Here is a 26,675-nt window from a genome sequence, read left to right on the forward strand (position 1 = left end):
TGGGTCAATGTATCCACCAATTAGCAAGAACAACCCAGGTTGTTCACCAAAAAATGGGCTGGCATCTAAACTTACATTCTTGCTTTTCAAATAAAGATACCAAGAGAATGAAGAAAATGTGATAATAGAATTAATTTAGAAAGTTGCTTAAAATTGCATGCTCTATCGGAATCACAAAAGAAAAAAAATTTAGTTCAGTGTCCCTTTAAGACACAGGGTAATTATTAAAATCACGCTCAAGTAACGCTTTAAGATACAAAGTAATCAGTAAAAATGCCCCCAACTGCCCTTTTAAAAAAACAGGATAATCAGTAAAATCACCCTTAACTACCCCTTTAAAAGAAAGGGTAATCAATAAAATTCCCCCAACTGCCCCTTTAAGACACAGGGTAATCAGTAAAATCACCCTCAAGATAAAGAGTAATCAGTAAAAATTCCCCCAACTGCCTTTTTAAGACACAGGAATGTCAGTAATATCAACCTCACCTGCCCCTTTAAAAAACAGGGTAATCAGTAAAATCACCCCCACCTACCAGGGTAATCAGGAAAATGTCCCCAATTAACCCTTAAAGACACAGGGTAATCTGTAAAATCCCCCCAACTAACCCTTTAAGACGCAGGATAATCAGTTAATTTCCCCCAACTGTCCCTTTAAGACACAGGGTAATCAGTTAAATTTTCCCAACTGCCCCTTTAAGACACAGGGTAATCAGTTAAATTACCTCAACTGTCCCTTTAAGACACAGGGTAATAAGTAAAATTCCCCCATGCCCCTTTAAGACATAGGGTAATCATTAAAATCCCACCAACTGACCCTTTAAGACACAGGGTAATAAGCAAAATTACCCCTTTAAGACACAGGGAAATTAGTATAATAACCCTCAACTGCCCCTCTAAGATACAGGGTAATCAGTAAAATCGCCCTAGATGCCCCATTAGGACACAAGGTAATGAGTAAAATCACCGTAACTGCCCCTTTAAAACAAAGGTTAATATGTTCAATTCCTTCAACTGCCGATTTAAGACAAAGGGATATCAGTAAAAAAACTACCACTTTAAGACACAGGGTAATCAGTAAAATCACCCTCAACTACCCCTTTAAGATACAGGGTAATCAGTATAATCACCCTCAACTACACCTTTAAGATACAGGGTAATCAGTAAAATCACCCAACTGCCCCTTTAAGAAACAAAGTAATCAGTCAAATTCTTCCATCTGTCCCTTTTAAGACACAGGGTAAAAAGTAAAATCACCCAACTGCCCCTTTAAGACACAGGATAATCAGTTGCATTCCCCCAACTGTCCCTTTAATACACAGGGTAATTAGTTAAATTCTGCCAACTGTCCCTTTGAGACACAGGGTAATAAGTAAAATCACCCAACTGACCCTTTAAGATACAGGGTTATCAGTTAAATTACCTCAATTATCCCTTTAAGACACAGGGAAATAAGTAAAATGCCCCCAACTGCCCCTTTAAGACACAGGTTACTCAATCAAATCCCCCAACTGTCCCTTTAAGACAGGGTAAAAAGTAAAATCACCCAACTGCCCCTTTAAGACACAGGATAATCAGTTACATTCCCCCAACTGTCCCTTTAAGACACAGGGTAATCAGTTCAATTCTGCCAACTGTCCCTTTAAGACACAGGGTTATCAGTTAAATTACCTCAACTGTCCCTTTAAGACACAAGGTAAACAGTAAAACTTCAGAATAATGCCCCTTTAAGACACTGGGTAATCAGTTAAATTATCCCAACTGCCCCTTTAAGGCACAGGCTAATCATAAAAAAATAGTGTGTCACATACTGAAACATCCAGAGCAGAGACTCCAAAGTGTGTCACATAATAAAAAATCCAGGGCAGAGACTCCAAAGAGTGTGTCACATACTGAAACATACAGATCAGAGACTCCATAGACTGTGTCACATACTGAAAAATCCAGCGCACAGACCCCAAACTGTGTGTCACATACTGAAACATTCAGAGCACAGACGTCAAATGGTGTCTCACACACTGAAACATCAAGCGCACAGACCCCAAGTAGTGTGTCACATACTGGAACATCCAGAGCATAGATCCCAAATAGTGTGCCAAATACTGAAAGATCCAGAGCACAGACTCCAAATAGTGTGTCACATACTGGAACATCCAGAGCATAGATCCCAAATAGTGTGTCACATACTGAAACATCCAAAGCACAGACCCCTTACAGTGTCACATACTAAAACATCCAGAGCAGAGACTCCAAAGAGTGTGTCATATAGTGAAACATGCAGAGCACAGAGCCCATATAGTGTGTCTCATAACGAAACATTGTGATCAATAACATCCACCCCCACCTGCCCCTTTAAGACAGAGGAATATGAGTAAAACAAAAAACACCTACCCCTTTAAGACAGTTTGAGGACATATAATGGTATGAATATCTGAAAAATACTCCCACCTACCCCTTTAAGAATAAAACACTTTATTGGATATGAAACATATAGCTGTCAGGCATTATATTATTATTATAGACAAAATCCCCTCTGCTTCTACTGAGCATGTGTGGGGTTGAGTTGCCTGTTTAAGAGTTACATTTCTCTCCATTCAGAATTCAAAGTAGTCTAGTTGCAGACTGGAGCTCCACTCTAGACAGGAAACATGTGACCTCCACTGAAAGCTTTTTTTTTTCTAAATAAACTTTAATGTAACAAACAACCTATAGACAATCATTCTGAAAAAGAAACATTTTACAGCTTTCTTGTTCTTAATGTTCATTCACACTGGTTTATGCTGATTGTCATTTATAAGGTAGCCACTGTGACTGTAATTTATAAGGTAACCACTGTGACTGTCATTTATAAGGTAACCACTGTGAATGAACATTAAGAATAAGAAAGCTGCAAAATGTACAAGGCTGAATAATCAGTCAGCTTATTCTGCAACTGATATATGGAAAAGATATATCTGTTGGTGTGAATCCAAGGGATTCTCCTGGAGTAAGATTAAAATTCCTAAGATCCTCTCCTTTCTCCAAGAAGGTTTGGATAAGGGATTGTCAGCAAGTTCTCTAAAAGGACAGATTTCTGCTTTATCTGTCTTGTTACACAAACGACTGGCAGCTGTGCCAGATGTACAAGCTTTTGTACAGGCTTTGGTCAGAATCAAGCCTGTTTACAGACCCTTGACTCCTCCTTGGAGTCTAAATTTAGTTCTTTCAGTTCTTCAAGGGGTTCCGTTTGAACCTTTACATTCCATAGATATCAAGTTACTATCTTGGAAAGTTCTGTTTTTGGTTGCTATTTCTTCTGCAAGAAGAGTTTCGGAATTATCTGCTTTGCAGTGTAATACACCCTATCTAGTGTTCCATTCAGATAAGGTCATTTTGCGTACTAAGCCTTGTTTTCTTCCGAAGGTTGTTTCCAATAGGAATATTAACCAGGAAATAGTTGTTCCTTCTCTGTGTCCGAATCCAGTTTCAAAGAAGGAATGTTTGTTACACAATTTAGATGTAGTTCGTGCTTTAAAGTTCTATTTAGAAGCAACTAAGGATTTTAGACAAACCTCATCTTTGTTTGTCGTTTACTCTGGTAAGAGGAGAGGACAAAAAGCTACGGCTACCTCTCTTTCTTTCTGGCTGAAAAGCATTATCCGATTGGCTTATGAGACTGCCGGACGGCAGCCTCCTGAACGAGTCACAGCTCACTCCACTAGAGCTGTGGCTTCCACATGGGCCTTAAAGAACGAGGCTTCTGTTGATCAGATATGTAAGGCAGCGACTTGGTCTTCTCTGCACACTTTTGCCAAATCTTACAAATTTTATACTTTTGCTTCTTCGGAGGCTGTTTTTGGGAGAAAGGTTTTGCAAGCCGTGGTGCCTTCGGTTTAGGTAACCTGATTTGCTCCCTCCCTCCCTTCATCCGTGTCCTAAAGCTTTGGTATTGGTTACCACAAGTAATGCATGACGCCGTGGACCGGACACACCAATGTTGGAGAAAACAGAATTTATGCTTACCTGATAAATTACTTTCTCCAACGGTGTGTCCAGTCCATGGCCCGCCCTGGTTTTTTTTAATCAGGTTTGAAAAATGTCTTTCTCTATATACTACAGTCACCACGGCACCCTATAGTTTCTCCTTTTTTCTCCTAACCGTCGGTCGAATGACTGGGGGGCGGAGCCTGAGGAGGGGCTATATGGACAGCTTTTGCTGTGCTCTTTGCCATTTCCTGTTGGGGAAGAGAATATTCCCACAAGTAATGGATGACGCCGTGGACCGGACACACCGTTGGAGAAAGTAATTTATCAGGTAAGCATAAATTCTGTTTTCACAGCAGGGGAGAGCAAGCTCATGTAGGCCATATAGATAGCATTGTGATCACGCCCGTGACTAGTGGCAGACACTGCACTAATTGGCTAAAATGCAAGTCAATAGATAATAACTAAAAGTCATGTGATTAGGGGCGGTCAGAAGATGCTTAGATACAAGTTAGTCACAGAAGTAAAAAGTGTATTAATATAACAGTGTTGGTTTTGCAAAACTGGGGAATGGGTAATTAAGGGATTATCTATCTTTTTAAACAACAAAAATTCTGGTGTTGACTGTCCCTTTAATAGTTGTCTGTTTGTAGGTCATTTTGCGCTGGTCTTTATCTCCTGCTCTCACACTTTGCAGCAGAGCAAGCAAGCGGGTTACTGGAGTATTGACGACCTACTGTTCAACTGCTCCGCCCACTCAGTTCTGCAATCAAAACACACCCATTTAAAAGTAATAGTATAATTTAGACTTATCCATAGTTTATTATACAGATTACAGCACCAAGCTCTTATACCTACCCAGTCTCTGGAACACATTCTGGGCATATGGTTATTTTTACAACACAGCATCAAAATTAGAAAGACAAATAATATGTGAACCCATTCAATAATAATAATAATAATATTCCATTAGGAATAAATTATATTTAAATAATACACTATATCTATTTATCATCTATCTACCTGTATATATGTTTGTGTGTGTATATATATATATATGCAAACAACAAATGTTGTGCAAAAGAGATTTTCAGGGACATTTCCAGGGACAAAAAAAATCCAGGGACATACAACAAAATCCAGGGACTGTCCCTGGAAATCAGGGACTGTTGGCAACTATGGTATTATTTTTATTTTAAATAAAATAATACACTTTCCAAAAACCTAAACAAAATTACATTTTATAAAAAAAAAATCATCTTATATTGCAGTAAACAAAATGGCAAACATGGCACAATTTTGAGTAACTGATATTTTAAATGGGTTCAAATCCTGTGGGGCACTCATTTATATGTGGATATATACAGGGTGTGAACCCTATCATACAACAAACATGTTAACAGCCTGGCCCAACGCTCTTTATGGCAAACAAATTGGTGACAACCTTGTCACTTCATATATTTTGTAATCGCCCCAAAAAAGAAAACCCCTATTTGGCACACACTTAAACACATAGGTAGATCTGCAGAAAGGGAGCAAAAAAATAAATAAAACGTAACTTTTACTGTCAAATCGTTGAGGCTCTAAAAAAAACCCAGATGAAACGTGCGTTAGGCGTTCGCCTGTCTGTGAGTAATCTGGACATGGTTATACTTTATTTGCGTGCTCTCTGTGATTGATATACAGGTAATTCTGGCCATTCCTTAGTCACTGCAAGCCGTATTTTTTGCACAATAATTGTAAGCAGCTGCCTACCAAGAGATAGTCTGATAAGCCCCACTTTTCACCCACCTATGTGGGTAGCACCAAATCACAGTCAGTAGTTTTTTAGGGATCTTTTTCTATCTCGGTAGACATCTTACAATGGGCCTCTGACAGTGTTGGAATCTGCTTAATTTTGCAAACTTAGAGCCTCAACGATTATTATCTTATTTTGAAATAGACAATTGTAGTGTGTTTAATCCAGATGCTCCAATATTTGTATTTTAATATTTGACAGTAAAAGTTGTTTGTTTTTTTGACTCCCTTTCTGCGGATCTACCTATGTGTTTAAGTGTGTGCCAAATAGTGGTTTTATTTTTTTCTTTTTCTTTGGGATTACACTGTATACCAACCATTAGGGCACTCCCCTAAGGGATATGAGTGTATGGGTTATAGATGGAACCATAATTTGAGGAACAAGGCAGTTCTATACCTATCTCATTCATATACACTTCATATATTTGACCTTTTCTGAATAAGTAACTAGTATTTTAAAAGGATTAAAATCCTTTGGGACATTAATTTCTGTGTGGATACATACACGGCGTGAAGCGCTACATAGGATAAACATGTTTTCAGCCTGGCCCAATGGTTTCTATGGCAAAAAAAAACTATTGCCAACCTTGCCACTTCATTTGACCTTTTCTAAATAAATAACTGGTATTTCAAATGGCTTAAAATCCTTTGGGCCACTCTTTCCTGTGTGGATATATACCAGGAGTGAGTCCCTTCATAGGATAAATATGTTCTTAGCCTGGCCCAACGCTTTTTGTAGCAAACAAACTGGTGCCAACGTTGCCATCTCATATATTTTTAAATTTCTGAATAAGTAACTAGTATTTTAGAAGGGTTTAAATCCTTTGGACCACTCACTTTTTTGTGGATATATACAGGGCGTGAACCTCTCCATAGAATAAACATGTTCTCACCCTGGTCCAGTGCTTTTTGAAGCAAACTGGTGACAACCTTGTCACCCCATATATTTTACCTTTTTCTAAAAAGGAATCAGATATTTTAAAAGGGTTAAAATCCTTTGGGCCCTCATTACTGTGTGGATATATACAAGTGTCATGTTTCTTGTGTGGGTATTTAGCAGTATGAATAAGCACTATTTGATAGTAAGTACACAGAGCAGGTCTTTATTCAGCTCAGATGTAAGCAACAACACTAACTGAACTAACTACAAAACTAACATAAAGAAGATGGCTGCTGATCATAGAGTTCCCTCCCAGCTCCAGAGTGTCTTTTCTTAAAGTAAAAGTATACCACAACAAGGAGTGAGCTCCGTCATAGAATAAACATGTTTTCAGCCTGGCCCAAAGCTTTTTGTAGAAAACAAACTTGTGCCAACGTGGTCATCTCATACATTTACCTTTTCTGAATAAGTAACTGGTATTTTGAAAGGGTAAAATACTTTGGGCCACTCATTTCTGTGTGGATATATACAGAATGTGAGCCCCATCATAGGAGAGACATGTTCTCAGCCTGGCCCAATGCTATTTATGGCAAATAAACTGGTGCCAACCTTGCCACTTTATATATTTTACCTTTTCTAAGTAAGTAAATAGTATTTTAAAACGGTTAAAATCCTTTGGGCCACTGATTTCTGTGTGGTTATATAGGGCGTGAGCCCCTTTGTACAATCCAAGTGTTTTCAGATTTATATGGCAAAGAAACCCTTTAAATAGCAGTAACTTATTTAGAAAAGGTAAAATATGTGATTTGACAAGGTCGGCACCAGTTTGTCATAAAAAGCGTTGGGCCAGGCTAAGAACATGTCTGTGCTATAAAGGGGCTCATGACCTGTATATATCCACACAAAAATGAGTGGCCCGCAGGATTTTAACCCTTTTAAAATACTACTTATTCAGAAAAGGTAAAATATATGAAGTGGCAAGGTTGTCACCAATTTGTTTGCCATAAAGAGCGTTGGGCCGAGCTGACAACATGCCTGTCCTATGAAGGGTTCATGCCTTGTATATTCCACACATAAATGAGTGGCCCAAAATATTTTAACCTTTTCAAATGACCAGTTACTTATTCAGAAAAGGTAAAATATTTGAGATGGCAAGTTTGGCACAAGTTTGATGCTATAAAAATCATTGGGCCAGGCTAAAAACATGCTTATCCTATGAAGGACTTCATGCCGTGTATGTATCCACACAAAAATTAGTGGCCCAAAGGATTTTAACCCTTTTAAAATACCTGTTACTTATTCAGAAAAGATAAAATATATAAAGTGGTAAGGTTGGCACCAATTTGTTTGCCATAAAAAGAGTATTGGACAAGGCTGATAACGTCTGTCCCATGAAGAGGCTCACGCATTGTATATATCCACACATAAATGAGTGGCGCAAAGGATTTTAACCCTTTTATAATATCAGTTACTTATTAGAAACAATCAAAATGATGCCCTGTTTGCCATCTAATTATTGCAATATGTTTTTTTTTATAAAATGTAAGTTTGTTTAGGTTTTTGGAAAGTGTATTATTTTATTTAAAATAAAAATAATGCGAGATCTCTTTATTTTGCAAATTGTAATCAATTGCAGAATAAGAAGCTGACTGAATAAGAATCCAACTTCAGATTTGTACATTTTGCAGCTTTCTTGTTCTTAATGTTCATTCACAGTGGTTACCTTATAAGTGACAGTCACAGTGATTACTTTATAGATGACAGTCACAGTGATTACCTTATAAGTGAGAGTCACAGTGATTACTTTATAGATGACAGTCACATTGATTACCTTATAAGTGACAGTCACAGTGGTTACCTTATAAGTGACAGTTACAGTGGTTACCATATAAATGACAGTCACAGTGGTTACCTTATAAGTGACAGTCACAGTGGTTACCTTCTAAATGACACTCACAGGGGTTACCTTATAAATGACAGTGTAAGTGATTACCATATAAATGACAGTCACAGTGATTACCTTATAAGTGACAGTCACAGTGGTTACATACCTCCCAACATTTCAAAATTCAAAAGAGGGACACCCCCCCACCGGCAAAAAATTGAAATGTGGTGGGCGGGGCTTAAAAAATCATAAGACCAAGGTAATATAAATAAAATTCTAAATAAAGTCATATTTTAATACACAGGCAGCAAATCAAACATAAGCTCAAACCACTGGTATGGCTATGTGAGCTATGTATTTAATTAGCCTTTGCAAAGACATTGCTAAATATTTTTATCTTAATTGGACATTTAATAATAAATTCTATAAAACTGCTCTCTGCATTCCCCATTAATATTCTAGATTCTGGCCTTTAAAGTCAGCAAAAATGCACAGTAGCACACTACATAGCATACACTTACACACAAACTACATAGCATACACTTATACATGCAGATACACACACACTACATAGCATACACTTATACATGCAGATATACACACACACTACATAGTATACACTTATACATGCAGACACACACACACACCACATAGTATACACTTACACATGCAGATACACACACACACTACATAGCATACACTTATACATGCAGATACACACACACTACATAGCATACACTTATACATGCAGATACACACACACTACATAGCTAACACTTATACATGCAGATACACACACACTACATAGCATACAGTTACACACACACTACATAGCATACACTTATACATGCAGACACACACACACTACATAGCATACACTTATACAGGAAGATACACACACACTACATAGCATACACTTACACATGCAGATACACACACACACTACATAGTATACACTTATACATGCAGATACACAGACACTACATAGAATACACTTATAAATGCAGACACACACACACTACATAGCATACACTTATACATGCAGATACTCATACACACACTACATAGCATAAACTTATACATACAGATACACACACACACACAGTTATGGATACAGATAGACACACACACTACATAGCATAAACTTATACATACACATACACACACACACAATTATGGATACAGATAGACACACACACTACATCACATATGGGTATCTGTAATTCATTGTATGGGGTCCTGGGGTTGGCAAGCACATTAGCTGGCAGTCTGCGGTTGCCACTGTTCGTTACCCTGGTATTAGCACTGCTCATTGTATAAAACTGAAGGCATGCTACTATTATCATCAGGAGTTAGACATTATCACTACCAGAGGTAGGTTAGAGAGGTCACCATTACCCATGGTCAGAATGTATACAGCCTTCATACTCCCACACACCATTAACCCACACACCATTCCTTTTCCACAGTGAATCTAACTGGTATCTAACCCTGTGAGAGCAAAGCCAGCGGCTTCTGAGTATGGGCCCAACAGAATTTAAAAAAAAAAAAAAAAATTTTTAAATGCCTGGGGCAAATAGGGACAGATGGCTAGCAACCCGGGACAGGGGGACAGACCCCTAAAATCGGGACTGTCCCGCGAAAATCGGGACAGTTGGGGGGGTATGTGTTTACCATATAAATGACAGTCACAGTGGTTACCTTATAAATGACAGTCACAGGGGTTACCTTATAAGTGACAGTCACAGTGATTACCTTATAAATGACTGTCACAGTGATTACCTTATAAATGACAGTCACAGTGGTTACCTTATAAGTGACAGTCACAGTGATTACCTTATAAATGACAGTCACAGTGGTTACCTTATAAGGGACAGTCACAGTGATTACCTTATAAATGACTGTCACAGTGATTACCTTATAAATGACAGTCACAGTGATTACCTTATAAATGACAGTCACAGCGATTACCTTATAAATGACAGTCACAGTGATTACCTTATAAATGACAACCAGCATAAATCACTGTGAATGAACATTAAATGGACAGTTCACCCAAAACTTTTCTCCCCTTTAAATTATTCCCAATGATCCTTTTTACCTGCTAGAGTGTATTAAATTGGTTACAAGTAGCTCCTTTACTCCTATTTCAGCATTTGAAATAGCTGATTTACCCTTTGGTATAGCCACCTATACTGAACAAATTAATACTGGAGTATATGCTATTGAATAGCCTAAGTATACACAGCCAGCAGAAGAAGTTACACTCTCAGTGGGATACAGGATAGGTAAGTAATAAAATCTCCTCAGCTCAGCAGAGTAAGTTCTGTGTAAAAAGTTAGACTTCACCTGCTCCCAGCTGCAGGTAAAAAAAATAAAAAAAATTGAAGAAATGAACAGCAGCCAATCAGCATCAGCAGTGCTGAGGTCATGAACTCTTACTGTGATCTCATGAGATTTAACTTAACTCTCATGAGATTTCATAGTAAGCTTCCTTTACCTGATTGGTGAAATAATATGAGAGTTCACGAGGCTCATCCTTTCAGATGTCCCAGGACAGACACACTAAAATGCTGCTTAGAAATCCTTTACAATGGGAGGTGGCTACTGAGGAACTTTTGAGGTAAAATATCTTTCTTTTTTACATAGAGATGTTCAGGTGATATTTTCTAGTCAGCTTTTTACAGCTATGCTGCATCACTTTCAAGTGTTTAAACATTTGGGTATTATGGCCCTTTAAGTTCAACCCATTGGCTGTGGTTTCAAAGCAAAAAAATCAGCTACTTCATATACACAAATAAGCATGAAAATGCAATTTCTCAAATATTTTATACTCTGCATTTGGTATAACAAGTAATTTAAAATACATTAATGGAAAAACAATTTTAGTGTACTGTCCCTTTAAGAACAAGAAAGCTGCAAAATGTTTCATTTTCAGAATGATTGTCTATAGGTTGTTTGTTACATTAAAGTTGATTAAAAAAAAAAAAAGCTTTGAGTGGAGGTCACATGTTTCCTGTCTAGAGTCAGTGGAGGTCACATGTTTCCTGTCTAGAGTGGAGCTCCACTCTGCAGCTAGACTACTTTGAATAATCTCACCGCTTGTCACACAGTTACTGCCCCTTATCACCACTTGAGGGCGCCCGACTGCCAAGCCAACTAAACAATGAACTCAGAATGAAGGACAAGTCCTTCGGCAAATCACAATCCGCGCTCCTCCTGAGCTGACAAGATGCAACAAATCAGCGTTCTCAGGGGCGGGCAGGCACAGATCGGGTTTGGTTGCAGATAGTACAACAACACAGGAGAGATAAGAGGCCGGGAGCACGGTACGCTGATTTTTTTACTACATGAGTATAGGATTGTGTGCCTGCTAAAGCATGACTTGTGTGCAGCGTCACGACCAGTGATTAGCTTTATAGCGTCTTATGCGACCTGTGTAGAAAGCATTGGTTGTGTATAGCGGAATGGCTCTGCTTCTCTGCGGGTATGTTTTGTAATGTGTGTGACAAATGTATGCAGTTGAATATATATATTCATTTATTTAATATGTGTGTGCATATAGAAGCTGAGCGGTTGTGTCTGTGTATATACATATAGTGTAACTGAGAGAAGTGTGTCTGCATGTACAGGGTATGTGGAGTTGCTGTGTGAGAGGTGTGTGTGTGCACATAGGGTTGCTGTGTTAGAGGTGAGTGTGTGCATGTATGTATTCTTTGTGTGCATGCATGTATTCTGTTTGTGCATGTATGTATGGTGTGTGTGCATGTATGTATTCTTTGTGTGCATGTATGTATGGTGTGCATGTATGTATGGTGTGCATGCATGTATTCTTTGTGTGCATGCATGTATGGTGTGCATGTATGTATGGTGTGCATGTATGTATGGTGTGCATGTATGTATTCTTTGTGTGCATGCATGTATGGTGTGCATGTATGTATGGTGTGCATGTATGTATGGTGTGCATGCATGTATGGTGTGCATGCATGTATGGTGTGCATGCATGTATTCTGTTTGTGCATGTATGTATGTTGTGCATGTATGTATGGTGTGCATGCATGTATTCTTTGTGTGCATGCATGGTGTGCATGTATGTATGGTGTGCATGCATGTATTCTTTGTGTGCATGCATGTATGGTGTGCATGTATGTATGGTGTGCATGCATGTATTCTGTTTGTGCATGCATGTATTCTGTTTGTGCATGTATGGTGTGTGTGCATGCGTGTATTCTGTGTGTGTATTCTGTGTGTGCATGTGTGTATTCTTTGTGCATGCGTGTATGGTATGTGTGTATTCTTTGTGTGCATGCGTGTATGGTGTGTGTGTGTGTGCATGCATGTATTTGTGTGCATGCATGCATTCTTTGTGTGCATGTATGTATGGTGTGTATGTATGGTGTGTGTGCATGTATGTATTGTGTGTGTGCATGTATGTATTCTGTGTGTGCGTGTATGTATGGTGTGTGTGCATGTATGTATTCTTTGTGTGCATGTATGTATGTATTCTGTGTGTGCATGTATGTATTCTGTGTGTGCATGCATGAATTCTGTGTGTGCATGTATGTATTCTTTGTATGTATTCTTTGTGTGCATGTATGTATTCTGTGTGCATGTATGGTGTGTGTGCATGTATGTATTCTTTGTGTGCATGTATGGTGTGTGCATGTATGTATTTGTATGTATGTATTATTTGTGTGCATGTAATTTGTGTGCATGTATGGTGTGTGTGCATGTATTATTTGTGTGCATGTATGTATGGTGTGTGTGCATGCATGTATTCTTTGTGTGCATGTATGGTATGTATGTTTTATTTGTGTACATGTGCGTGTATGTATGGCGTGTGTGCGTGTATGTATGGTGTCTGTGCATGCATGAGGGGTTGCTGTGTGATGTGTGTGTCTGCAGTCCTGAAGGGTTGCTGTGTTTGCATGCATGTGGATGTGTGGTGTCTGTGCTTCCATGTATGTATGTAATGTATGTATTGTTTGTTTGTGTGTATGTATTGTGTGCGTGTATGGTGTCTGTGTGTGATGTGTGTCTGCAGTCTTGAAGGGTTGCTGTGTTTGTATGCATACATATGGTGTGTGTGCATGCATTTATGTCCTTTGTGCGTGCATGTATGTGTACGGTTTCTTTTTGCATGTATGGTGTGTGTGTGCGTGTATGGTGCGTGCGTGCATGTATGGTGTCTGTGTGTGCGCGCGCATGCTTGTATGTATGGTGTTTGTGCATTCATGTATATGGGGTGTGTGTGTGAATCTTTGTATGGTGTCTGTGTGTGCACGCGTGCATGTATGTACGGTGTGTGCTTGCATGTATGTATGGTGTCAGTCTGTGCGCGCGCGTTCATGTATATATGGTGTGCATGCTTGTATGGTGTCGATGTGTGTCTGCAGTTATGAAGGGTTGCTGTGTTTGTATGCTGCATACAGTGTGGCTGTGTACATTCATGTAGGGCTGTTGTGTGTGTGTGTGTGTATGCGAGTAGGGTGGCTATATGTACGTGCATGTGAGTAGGATGACTGTGTGTGTGTGCATGTGAGTAGGATGGCTATGTGTGTGTGTGTGCGCATGCGAGTAGGGTGGCTGTATGTGTGTGTGCACATGGGTGTAAGGTGGCGGTGTGCGTGCGCATGGGTGTAAGGTGGCAGTGTGCGTGCGCATGGTTGTAAGGTGGCGCTGTCCGTGCGCATGGTTGTAAGGTGGCGCTGTCCGTGCGCATGGTTATAAGGTGGCAGTGTGCGTGCGCATGGTTGTAAGGTGGCAGTGTGCGTGCGCATGGTTGTAAGGTGGCGCTGTCCGTGCGCATGGTTATAAGGTGGCACTGTCCGTGCGCATGGTTGTAAGGTGGCGCTGTCCGTGCGCATGGTTGTAAGGTGGCGCTGTCCGTGCGCATGGTTGTAAGGTGGCGTCGTCCGTGTGCATGGTTGTAAGGTGGCGGCGTGCGTGCGCATGGTTGTAAGGTGGCGGCGGCGTGCGTGGGCATGGGTGTAAGGTGGCGGCGGCGTGCGTGGGCATGGGTGTAAGGTTGGCGGTGTGTGCGCATGTGTGTAGGGTTGTTGGGTATGTATGTCTGCATGTAGTGTTGCAGATGAGAGCTATTTGTGTTTATTGATGTTATTGTTTATAAGGTGTGTGTACCCATAGGGTTGTTGTGTGAGGTGCATATGTGTTCATTTAGGGTTGCTCTGTGCATGTAGTGTGTCATTTTGAGATCTGTCTCCGCATATATAATAGTTTTGTGTGTACATGAGGTATTTGTCTGTATATATAGTTGCTGTGTGAGACATGTCTGACTGCATATATTCAGGGTTGCTGAGTGACAGGTGTGTTTCTTCAAGCAGGCAGAGTTGCTGTGTCACAGGTGTGTGTGCGTATGCGGGGTTGCTGCGTGACAGGTGTGTGTGCGTATGCGGGGTTGCTGCGTGACAGGTGTGTGTGCGTATGCAGGGTTGCTCCGTTACAGGTGTGTGTGCGTATGCGGGGTTGCTGCGTTACAGGTGTGTGTGCGTATGCGGGGTTGCTGCGTGACAGGTGTGTGTGCGTATGCGGGGTTGCTGCGTGACAGGTGTGTGTGCGTATGCGGGGTTGCTGCGTGACAGGTGTGTGTGCGTATGCGGGGTTGCTGCGTGACAGGTGTGTGTGCGTATGCGGGGTTGCTGCGTGACAGGTGTGTGTGAGTATGCGGGGTTGCTGCGTGACAGGTGTGTGTGCGTATGCGGGGTTGCTGCGTGACAGGTGTGTGTGCGTATGCGGGGTTGCTGCGTGACAGGTGTGTGTGCGTATGCGGGGTTGCTGCGTGACAGGTGTGTGTGCGTATGCGGGGTTGCTGCGTGACAGGTGTGTGTGCGTATGCGGGGTTGCTCCGTGACAGGTGTGTGTGCGTATGCGGGGTTGCTGCGTGACAGGTGTGTGTGCGTATGCGGGGTTGCTGCGTGACAGGTGTGTGTGCGTATGCGGGGTTGCTGCGTGACAGGTGTGTGCGTATGCGGGGTTGCTGCGTGACAGGTGTGTGCGTATGCGGGGTTGCTGCGTGACAGGTGTGTGTGCGTATGCGGGGTTGCTGCGTGACAGGCGTGTGTATGCATGTGGTACTGCAGTGTGAGGTGTGTATGTGTATGCGGGGTTGCTGCGTGACAGGTGTGTGTATGCATGTGGTACTGCAGTGTGAGGTGTGTATGTGTATGCGGGGTTGCTGCGTGACAGGTGTGTGTATGCATGTGGTACTGCAGTGTGAGGTTGTGTCTGCATGCATGCGGGGTTGCTGCGTGACAGGTGTGTGTGCGTATGCGGGGTTGCTGCGTGACAGGTGTGTGTGCGTATGCGGGGTTGCTGCGTGACAGGTGTGTGTGCGTATGCGGGGTTGCTGCGTGACAGGTGTGTGTGCGTATGCGGGGTTGCTGCGTGACAGGTGTGTGCGTATGTGGGGTTGCTGCGTGACAGGTGTGTGTGCGTATGCGGGGTTGCTGCGTGACAGGCGTGTGTATGCATGTGGTACTGCAGTGTGAGGTGTGTATGTGTATGCGGGGTTGCTGCGTGACAGGTGTGTGTATGCATGTGGTACTGCAGTGTGAGGTTGTGTCTGCATGCATGCGGGGTTGCTGCGTGACAGGTGTGTGTGCGTATGCGGGGTTGCTGCGTGACAGGTGTGTGTATGCATGTGGTACTGCAGTGTGAGGTTGTGTCTGCATGCATGCGGGGTTGCTGCGTGACAGGTGTGTGTGCGTATGCGGGGTTGCTGCGTGACAGGTGTGTGTATGCATGTGGTACTGCAGTGTGAGGTTGTGTATGCATGCATGCGGGGTTGCTGCGTGACAGGTGTGTGTATGCATGTGGTACTGCAGTGTGAGGTGTGTATGCGTATGCGGGGCTGCTGCGTGACAGGTGTGTGTATGCATGTGGTACTGCAGTGTGAGGTTGTGTCTGCATGCATGCGGGGTTGCTGCGTGACAGGTGTGTGTATGCATGTGGTACTGCAGTGTGAGGTTGTGTCTGCATGCATGCGGGGTTGCTGCGTGACAGGTGTGTGTATGCATGTGGTACTGCAGTGTGAGGTGTGTATGCGTATGCGGGGCTGCTGCGTGACAGGTGTGTGTATGCATGTGGTACTGCAGTGTGAGGTTGTGTCTGCATGCATGCGGGGTTGCTGCGTGACAGGTGTGTGTATGCATGTGGTACTGCAGTGTGAGGTGTGTATGCGTATGCGGGGCTGCTGCGTGACAGGTGTGTGTATGCATGTGGTACTGCAGTGTGAGGTTGTGTCTGCATGCATGCGGGGTTGCTGCGTGACAGGTGTGTAATACGCATGTGGTACTGCAGTGTGAGGTGTGTGTCTGAATTTCATTGGTGAGATTTGTGTTAACATGTTACTGCTGTGTGATGTGTGCACAATAAGGTTCCTATGTGAGGTGTGTTGATGTATGAAGGGGTTGCTGTCTGTGTTTATGTATTGGGGATACTCTGAGTTATGTATTGAGGTTATGTGAGCTGTTTGTCTTACTGATGCTTGTATGGGGGTGCTGTTAGACAAAGGTAAGGGGGTAATGCTTGCTGAGGCATGAATAGGAAATATGCTGTTGGAGATGTACAGGGGATAGGGAAAGCTGTGTGACATATTTATTAGGCATATTTAAAAGCTGTTTGTGCTTATAGGACATGCTGCACAAATAGTATCTGTGTCATATGGCAAGGGTTGCTTTTTTAGATATCGGCTGCACTAGATTTAAATAATGATTTTGCTCATGATTCCTTAAAATATATTTATATTTATCGCAGTGCTAGACAAAGCCAACAACTATATTGTTTAGATAACAAATAGCACTTGTTTGAACCGAGGCAGTTAAGAAATTAAATGTAATGTTAAATGTTTATCATGTACATAGTTTAAACATAAATGTCACGAAGGAGCATCATTTTTTTCCTTCCTGGACCTAACGAGTAATAGAGTGATATGCTGTCTGAGCATCATGGGAAATGTAGTTCCAAAACCTCTGGAGGGCCAAGTTTGAGGACGTATGTTGTAGAGCATTGATGGCTAACCTTGGCACCCCAAGCATCATGGGAAATGTAGCTTCAAAACATCTGGGGTGCAAAGGTTAGCCATCACTCCTATAGAGCATCCAACTCCTGTTGGAAACGTTCTAAGTTCAAAGCCCATTGAAGACCTTTTTATGGAACATTGTTTTTTGTTTGTCTCTTTGAGGATCTTTTATTTTATCACATATCTAAATATTGTTAGGCCTATGTAAATTAAAGGGACAGTACACTGTAAAATTGTTTTTATATGAATGTATTTTTAATGACTCGTTATACCAGCTGCAGAGTAAAAAATTAATTAGAAATTGCATTTTTCGGTTTATTTGTGTATATGAAGTAGCTGGTTTTGTGCTTTTAAACCACAGCCTACTAAAATGGGTTGAGCTTCAGGTAATATCAGCTCTCATTATGTTATCACTTTTATGTACACAGAATTGCTTCCTTATCTTATATTTGTCTGGAACACCAAAGCTCAATACTTAGAGAACAATGGAAAATTATCATTTTATTACTTAACTATCCTGCGCCCCACTGAGAGTGTAATCTCTTCTGCTGGCTGTGTTTACTTAGGCTATTCAATAGAATATACTCCAGTATAGGTTGGGATACCTCAGGCTAAATCAGCTATTTCAAATGCCAAAATAGGGATAAAGGAGCTACTTGTAAATAATTTAAAACACTCCAGCAGGTAAAATGAATCATTGGGAACAATTTAAAGGGGAGAACATTTTTGGGTGAACTGTCCCTTTAAATATCTGAAATTTTTCATTAAATACAACACTGGGTAATGTACTCAAATCATAGAAATAATTAATCTAAACTTAGCTTACCCTTGGGAACATAATTGAAGGTCATTTGTGAGGGTTGCATACATCTGAAAAACTCTCCTTATACAGGTGAGTGTATATATGAGATGGACTTTTCAAGGGTAAATGGCACAGCTAGGTATACGCGGTTAAATTAGAGTTTTATTTTGTGTTTGTTTTAGATAGGAGTCAAAAATATTAAATTTAACCGTGCGCTGTGTGAGGCGCAAGTTGTTAAAGGAGCAAATCATTATTGGGCACTAGGACAATTGAGTGATGACTGCACAGATTTTTTTGAAGTTGATCTCAAATATAAATGCTATGAGGCACCTGAGTTATTCATGGGTACTATGCGGGATTTCTTCATGTTATAAAAATACATTCAGATGTTCCCAGCTCCCACCATACACCACATGCATCCTCACAATATTAAATTATCTATCTGCACTGAGTGTTCTTATAACAGCCTGAAAACAATGCGGTGTCATGCCAACACACACATGCAGGGCAGGGTTTACTGCAAGCCACAGCTCCTATCTTTAAAGTCATTGTAAACTTTAATAATTTACTGCCCATTATATAAAAGTAATCTTTAAAACGGGCACTTTAATTCATTAACATTTTGAAAGACTATTCATTTTTAAAATATTTACCACTGAGTTATGGTAAACATACTGCCTTTCCTCCGCCCGCATCTTATACAGTATTTAGCAGATCGATGACGAGTCTGGCTTCTACCAATCGTTTCGTGCCCCACGAGCTGGACGCCAGATGGGGCGCTCAACGATTGGAGGAAACCGGATTCGTCATCGATCTAGTAAATACAGTATGAGATTTGAGCGGAGAAACGGCGATATGTTTACCATAACTCAGTGGTAAATATTTTAAAAATGAAGTGTCTTGCAAAATGTTAATGACAGTTTACAATCACTTTAAGGACTACGATAAGGTCGGGAATGGCTAAATCTGATTATTACTTGTAATCTTACATTCAGTTTGCTATTTGTCTGATTTGGACTTTAACTTAAAGGGAAATTAACCACTGATTACAGATCTACGCTGTTTTACCAAAAGTTTTTTTTTTTGACTGAAATACATTTTAATGTTTTCTTTATTTTGTTTTGTGCATCTGATGCCGCTTGATGTTGATATTTTATCATGTGCAAGATGCAGTAATATAGAATGCATGTTTATTTTTGCGTCTTTACCTTTTGCAGTAGACAGTGCCGTTTTCTTACCATACAGAATTGTCTTGGTCCATTTACCTTGCTTCTTTTACTGTCAGAATCACACGATTGCACTATAATGTGCTGCTCAGTGCTAACATTAAGTAGGTTTCCGATTCTGCTTTTGTCTTTCTGAAGAAAATTTACATTTTTAGATTTCTAGGCCTAGTTTCATTGTCTCCTTGCTTGGATAAAAAAATGACTTATTTAAAGGGACATAATACTCATATGCTAAATCACTTGAAACTGATGCACTATAACTGTAAAAAGCTGACAGGAAAATATCACCTGAGCATCTCTATGTAAAAAAGGAAGATATTTTACCTCACAATCTCCTCAGCTCAGCAGAGTAAGTTCTGTGTAAAAAATTATACTTCACCTGCTCCCAGCTGCAGGTAAAAAAAAAAATGAAGAAATGAATAGCATCCAATCAGCATCAGCAGTGCTGAGGTCATTAACTCTTTTACTGTGATCTCATGAGATTTGACTTAACTCTCATGAGATTTCAATGTAAACTTCCCTAATCCTGAATAGGGAAATAATATGAGAGTGCACGAGGCTCATCCTTTCAGCTGTCCCAGGACAGACACACTAATATGCTGCTTAGAAATCCTTTACAATGGGATGTGGCTACTGAGGAACTTTTGAGGTAAAATATCTTTCTTTTTTACATAGAGATGTTCAGGAGATATTTTCTAGTCAGCTTTTTACAGCTATGCTGCATCACTTTCAAGTGTTTCAACATTTGGGTATTGTGGCCCTTTAAAGTGATTGAACATGATTAATTTATTTCTGTTTGAGAAACAGTAATTCTGGCCTGTTTGTGACCCTCATACCTGAATTTAGACAATGCAGTCTTTTTTTCCGAATTCACTATAATAAGCAGAACTGTAGAGAAAATGTCTTATATCTACTGGTAGTGGTAATTTAAATTAAACTGATGGTAAAGCAGGGCTTGACAAACCCAGGCATCGGGGAGCCACTGGCACCTTAAAATGAATCCCTGGCACTCTGGTTTAGAGTCCTAAAGACGCTCATGGGTGCCCCTGCCCCATACTTCCCCACCACCACAAACAGCACCTAAAATTTACCTTGGCACGGCTGGATCCTTTCTAGGCCATGCAGCAGTGAAATACAAATCCAACTTATATTTGGCTATTATAGGCTAGCAGCTTCTTTTAAGCACAGTAATGCTTCTCATAGAGTAGAACTGTCCAGTAGTAAATTAGTCAGTCCAGCTGCAAAATTCCAGGCAAGGAACACGCCAACTCCGAGCCAATTGTTTTGGACTTCATAGGGCCTCGTTAGTGAGGTACAACTGAGCAAGTAGTCCACATTTGGTTTCCCCCTTTTTTTTTCTCTAGATTTTGAACAAATGTATTAAGCCCTGATGTAAATGTTGAATTTTAAATGTACAACAGCACATTGCAATGACTGAAACATTTTTCTGGTTATTGGCTCATAAGGATAACACGCAAAAAAGTAGATTTTATTTCTCAAACTAACCTCTGTTTTTCATAAAAAAAAGTAAAATAATTCAATATATTTCCTTTTAGATCAGAGGTCGACAAATCTATTTAAAATTTAGGAGCCAGTAACAATTAAATAACCCAAAATCTTAGGAGCCAGGGGTAAGATTATAGGAGCCAATGGCTCCCTGGCTCCTGGGTTTGTCGAGTCCTGTTTTAGATGGTACACAGAACTTTTTGTAAATTAATAACAATTGTACTACATTCCCAGCAGTTTGTTATTTTTGGTGACTCCTGGATATAGTCTAAAAGAAGTGCAACTCAAAATATCTCTTTATTTTCATAGAACTGGCTAAATGTTGGAAACAGAGTATAGTATAACTTTATTATTATTGTGTGCAAAACCAAAAAACAAATGCCAAAATGTGGCATACCTATTTGCCAATCGATCCAGCTGTAGTTTTTATCAAGTTGCATGTGTGTGCACTTTAAAGGTTGACTCAAGCAGTGAACATTGAATTGAAACATTCTGTAAATTTAAGTATATAACAGAAATACTTCTTAGTAAATTTGATCCTAAAGTGAATTTAAAGTTTCATGAATGAGTGCCCGGTTTTTAAAAATACTATTAAAAACCGGACACTCATTCATGAAACTTTACGTTCGCTTTAAGGTGCATTTAAACAAACTTTGCACATCCGCTACATAGGAAAGGCATCCATGTGTGTGTTTTAACACCTAGCAGCATCAGTGGTAACTTTTTATCAATACTATTGATTGAAACAAACCTGCATGTAATTATAATATGTGCAACACTTAGCATTATATGTCTGCTGGGAGTCTGTTGTACATAGTATTACTTGTCTACTGGATATGCCACACATACTATTACTAGGTTACTTGGAATATACATTACACAGTATTAGACGCCTGCTAGAAGTGTACTGTAGATAGTATTGCTGCCCTGTTGGGTATATGCTGAAAATAGTATTGCTAGCTTTATATTGATAAATACTGCTGAAACATTGCTGCCTTTTCTTGCTGATTTTATCATAAAACACAGAGTTCCTCAAAAAAAATGATATATACCAGTCCCATTTGTAGTAAAATCTGTGAATGCCTAATATGACTCGCTAAAATATGGAAAAAGCCACACTAGTTTTATACTTATAAAATATAGTGCGGCAGAATATGTTGGCGCTCTACAAATAACCGATAACTATCAATTTTATTAAGTGCCCAAGTGTAGCAGCTAGCTCCCACATCCTGAGCCAACCTAGGTATTCATTACCACAAAGGATACCAAGAGAATTAAGCAAAAAATATAATGGACGTAAATTGGAAATGTGTTTTAAAATTGTCTGCTCTCTCTGAAATCTTTCCTGAGACCTCCCTAACAGGCCAGATTTTCAAGATTACATTGGGTAAGAGAAGGTAAAATAACCAAGTTTGGTTTTAAAGGGACAGTCAAGTCAAAATTAAACTTTCATGATTCAGATAGGGCATGTAATTTTAAACAGCTTTCCAATTTACTTCTGTTATCTAATTTGCTCAATTCTTTAGATATCCTTTGTTGAAGAAATAGCAATGCACATGTGTGAGCCAATCACATAAGGCCTCTATGTGCAGCAACCAATCAGTAGCTACTGTGCATATCTAGATATGCTTTTCAGCAAGTGATATCAAGAGAATGAAGCAAATTAGATAATAGAAGTAAGTTAGAAAGTTGTCTGATTGGCTAAAATGCAAGTCAGTCAAAAGAACTGAAATAAGGGGGCAGTTTGCAGAGGCTTAGATACAAGGTAATCACAGAGGTAAAAAGTATATTATTATAGTTGTGTTGGTTATGCAAAATTGGGGAATGGGTAATAAAGGGATTATCTAAATTTTTAAGCAAAAAATGTTGGTGTTTACTGTCCCTTTAACACACCAGATTTTGTGGATATCTAAACTGGAGCACAGCTGAAATAATCAGCTAATTAGTAAACATGGTTATTTTACCTTCACCCAATGTAATCTTGAAAATTTGGACTGTTAAGGAGGTCTCAGGACAGATTTGAGAGAGCAGACAATTTTAAACACATTTCCAATTTACTTTGCTTTGTTCTCCTGGTATCCTTTGTGGTAATGAATACCTAGGTTGGCTCAGGATGTGGGAGCTAGCTGCTAAGTGGCTGCATTTTTCTTATTGGCTTTACCAATGTGTTCAAGTAGCTCCAAGTAATGCATTGTTGCCCTATCAGCAAAAGATACCAAGAGAATGAAGCAAAATTGAAAGTAATATAAACTGGAAAGTTGTTTAAATATGCTCTATCTGAATCATGAAAGATAAAAAATATTGGGTTTCATATCCCTTGAAGAGGAAAACAATTTCACAGCCCACTGTTCATTTAAATGTCTATTCAGATAGAACATGTAGTTTTACAACCCCAATTCTGAAAACATTGCGACAGTGTGGAAAATGCAAAAAAGTTGTTTTGAAAATTTAATTCACCCTGTACTATATTGAAAACACATTATTTGATGTTTTTCCTTGTGAATTTAGTGTATTTTTTTAAAATATACACTCAATTCAAATCTGATAACTGCAATACGTTCCTACAAATTTGTGATAGAGGCAATTTAAGACTAATTGCGATGTGAGTTGAAATAAGAAGGCGATGTGAAACAGGTGAGGCAATGGTGTAATCATAGTATATAAGGAGCCTCCAAAAAAGACTTAGTCCTTCAAGAGCAAGAATGGGTCAAGGCTTGCCAATCTGCCAACAGATGCGTCGGCAAATAATCCAACACTTTGAGAACAACATTCAACAAAGACAATTCGGTAGGATTTTGGGCATTTAACAGTTTACAGTGCACAATATAATTAAAAGATTCAAGGAAACCGGTCAAATCCGGGGGCTTAAAGGGCAAGGCGAAAACCACTTCTGAATGATACCCCAGATGTCTCAAAAACCGTCATGAGTCTGTAATGGATATCCTGACATGGGCTCGGGAATACTTTTCCTAAACCTTTGTCAGTCAACACCATTCGCCTCTGCATCCACAGATGTAAGTTAAGGCTTTACTGTGCAAAGTAGAAGCCATACATCAACACTGTCCAGAAGCGCCTCTGACTTCTCTTATCTGAGATGGACAGTAGCACAGTGGAATCGTGTTTTGTGGTCCGACGAATCAACATTTTAAATAGTTTTTTGGGGGAAAAAGCTGTTGTGTTCTCTGGGCCAAAGAGGAGAATCACCATCCAAGGTGTTATCAGCATCAGATCAAAAAGTCAGCGTCTGTCATGGTATGGTGGTGTGTCAGTGGCATGGGTAACTTGCACATCTGTTAGGGCACCATTAATGGAGAAAAATAGGTATACATTTTGGAGCAACATATGCTGCTATCCAGATGTCGTCTTTTTACAGGGACGTCTGCATTTTCCAGCAGGACAACGCCAAACCACATTCTGCGTGGTTGTGTAAGCAGAGAGCGTGGGTGCTAGCATGGCCTGCCTGCAGTTCTGACCTGTCTCCGATAGAGAATGTGTGGCGCATTATGAAGCGCAAAATAAGGCAATGAACGCCCCGTATAGTTGCGAAACTGAAGACATGCATAATGGATGAATGGGGGGAAAGTCTGCTTGCTAAACTTAAACAGCTGTCTTCAGTGCCCAAATGCTTAATAAGCATTATTAAAAGCAAAAGTGATGTTATACAGTGGTAAACAGTCGATTTTTAAGTGTGTTACAGTCATCAGATTTGAAATGAGTGTGTATTTTCAAAAAATACAAAAATTCAGTAAAATAATGTGTTTTCAATATAGTACAGGATGAATTGAATTTTCAATAGACTCTCTTTGTTTATTTGCATTTTCCATACTGTCCTAACTTTTTCGGAATTGGGGTTGTAAAAAAGTTCTAATTTCTGTTGTGTTTTCTCATACATTTCTTTCTTTATAATAGAAGCCAATTCACTAGCATTAAACTTGATTTCTGCTACTTCATGTTGGTGAACCAGCATATACACCCATATGTTGAAATATAAGAACTGCCTAGCCCTCTTGCCTCATTTGGTGGTTGGTTAAAGACTGTGGATTCCTCTTTGACTTAATTGGGCTTACAACAAACGACGCTAGAAATTATTAGCATTACTTTTTGCTGGGGATCAAATAATGTATCATTTGTTATATTTAAAGAGGCACAAAAAGACAGTCTTAAGTTCTACAAATTTCAGTCAAATATGACTATTGGTTTACACCCTTAAAGCAAATATTTTGTAGAACAAATTCAGTCAGATGACATGAATATGAACACATAGTTATAAAGTGTTCCAAAAATAGACAGGGAATTCAGCACTTCTTTAAAAAAAGTTAAATTATATCCTATTTATTTCTCCACAAGGAGTTTCATATAACATGTCTTAAATGAAAGACATCAGTCCCCCTGACACACAATGTGTACACAGTGACATGTAAAAATAATCAATTAAGTTTACTAAAATCAAGACATACATGCAGAGCCATCTATTTTTAAGCGGCTGATAACACCACCACCCATCGGTGGATAATGCTTGGCGGGTTCACATGTCAGGATCTATGTCACCCCTGAAATATTATACAGTGCCGGAATATGTCTCATACGTGTGTGTGTGTGTATATAATATATATATATATATATATATATATATAATCTATGCTGGCTAAATAATAAATATATATATAAAAAACTAAATGCAGATACACTGTTGCCAAATATCCGCAATAGACATCAATATGTGTGCAGATAGTTGCATTCGTTACAATTACATAGAGAATCATCAAAGTATAAATGTGCGTTAATGTTGAGCCATCAGCTAGTCTGTCAAACATATGCATCTGTGGATTTGTGCTTCGGTTCGACAAAATACATGGTGATAAAGATCAATTGTAATTCCACTTAACAAATGGATAGTGCAACCATATTAAGCTCAAATTTCAAAATACTGTTGTGACCGTGCCCAAAGTATGAAACCTGTGCGCTAGAAAGTCATGCACGTATCCGTCCACAACTTTGCAAAAAAAATAATTTCAACTTACTTAGTTGGTATCCCAGCTCCAACGAGGATGGAGCAATATGAGGTTGTAAGATTCAGGAGCCTTACTGTCACGAAGATACAGCGCCTTATGTAGAGAAAGCTTGTTATAGACAGACCGGCATGTCTCCAAAAGGCTACTGTATAGACGACAAACAGCCTACGCTTGTTTCACCCCCCCACTCAAAACTCATGGGGCTTCATCCGGGCTACAGAGTTAGAGTTGCTCCTCCCTTTTATTTACGGGAGCTGTATTCCACGCCTTCTGATGGTGAAAGTTTAGAAGCTTTTAAAGGATCATTGCATTTACACTCAGGGGATGGCCCAGATTCACATCAATAATACAAATTATACTAATGTTTGCATTTCATGGACATAGTTATTTGAGCTATACTAACTGCAAATTACATATAATTATAAGTTATGTAGTCTTTGCCGTTTAAGGTAATATGTGAATTATGGCTATTGTGGGTTAGTACTGCACTGCAGACTGAATAGGCAAGAGAAAAGAGCATCGCCTGTCTGCCATCTTGTCTGCACATCTCAGGATTGAAGCAACAGA

The 26,675-nt window shown here is 39.8% G+C and overlaps 1 protein-coding gene across 2 annotated transcripts in view; it reads left to right on the forward strand.

Moving 5' to 3' along the window:
• The first annotated feature begins 11,788 nt into the window (after positions 1–11,788).
• SCAI (suppressor of cancer cell invasion) overlaps positions 11,789–26,675 on the forward strand; it is a 573,395-nt gene continuing 558,508 nt past the window's right edge. For both annotated transcript variants that reach the window (XM_053695796.1, XM_053695797.1), the window contains exon 1: positions 11,789–11,851. The gene's annotated coding sequence lies outside the window, so the exon portion shown is untranslated. The remainder of the gene's footprint in view (positions 11,852–26,675) is intronic.

Source organism: Bombina bombina, chromosome 12, assembly GCF_027579735.1.
Source record: "Bombina bombina isolate aBomBom1 chromosome 12, aBomBom1.pri, whole genome shotgun sequence".
Lineage (NCBI taxonomy): Eukaryota > Metazoa > Chordata > Amphibia > Anura > Bombinatoridae > Bombina > Bombina bombina.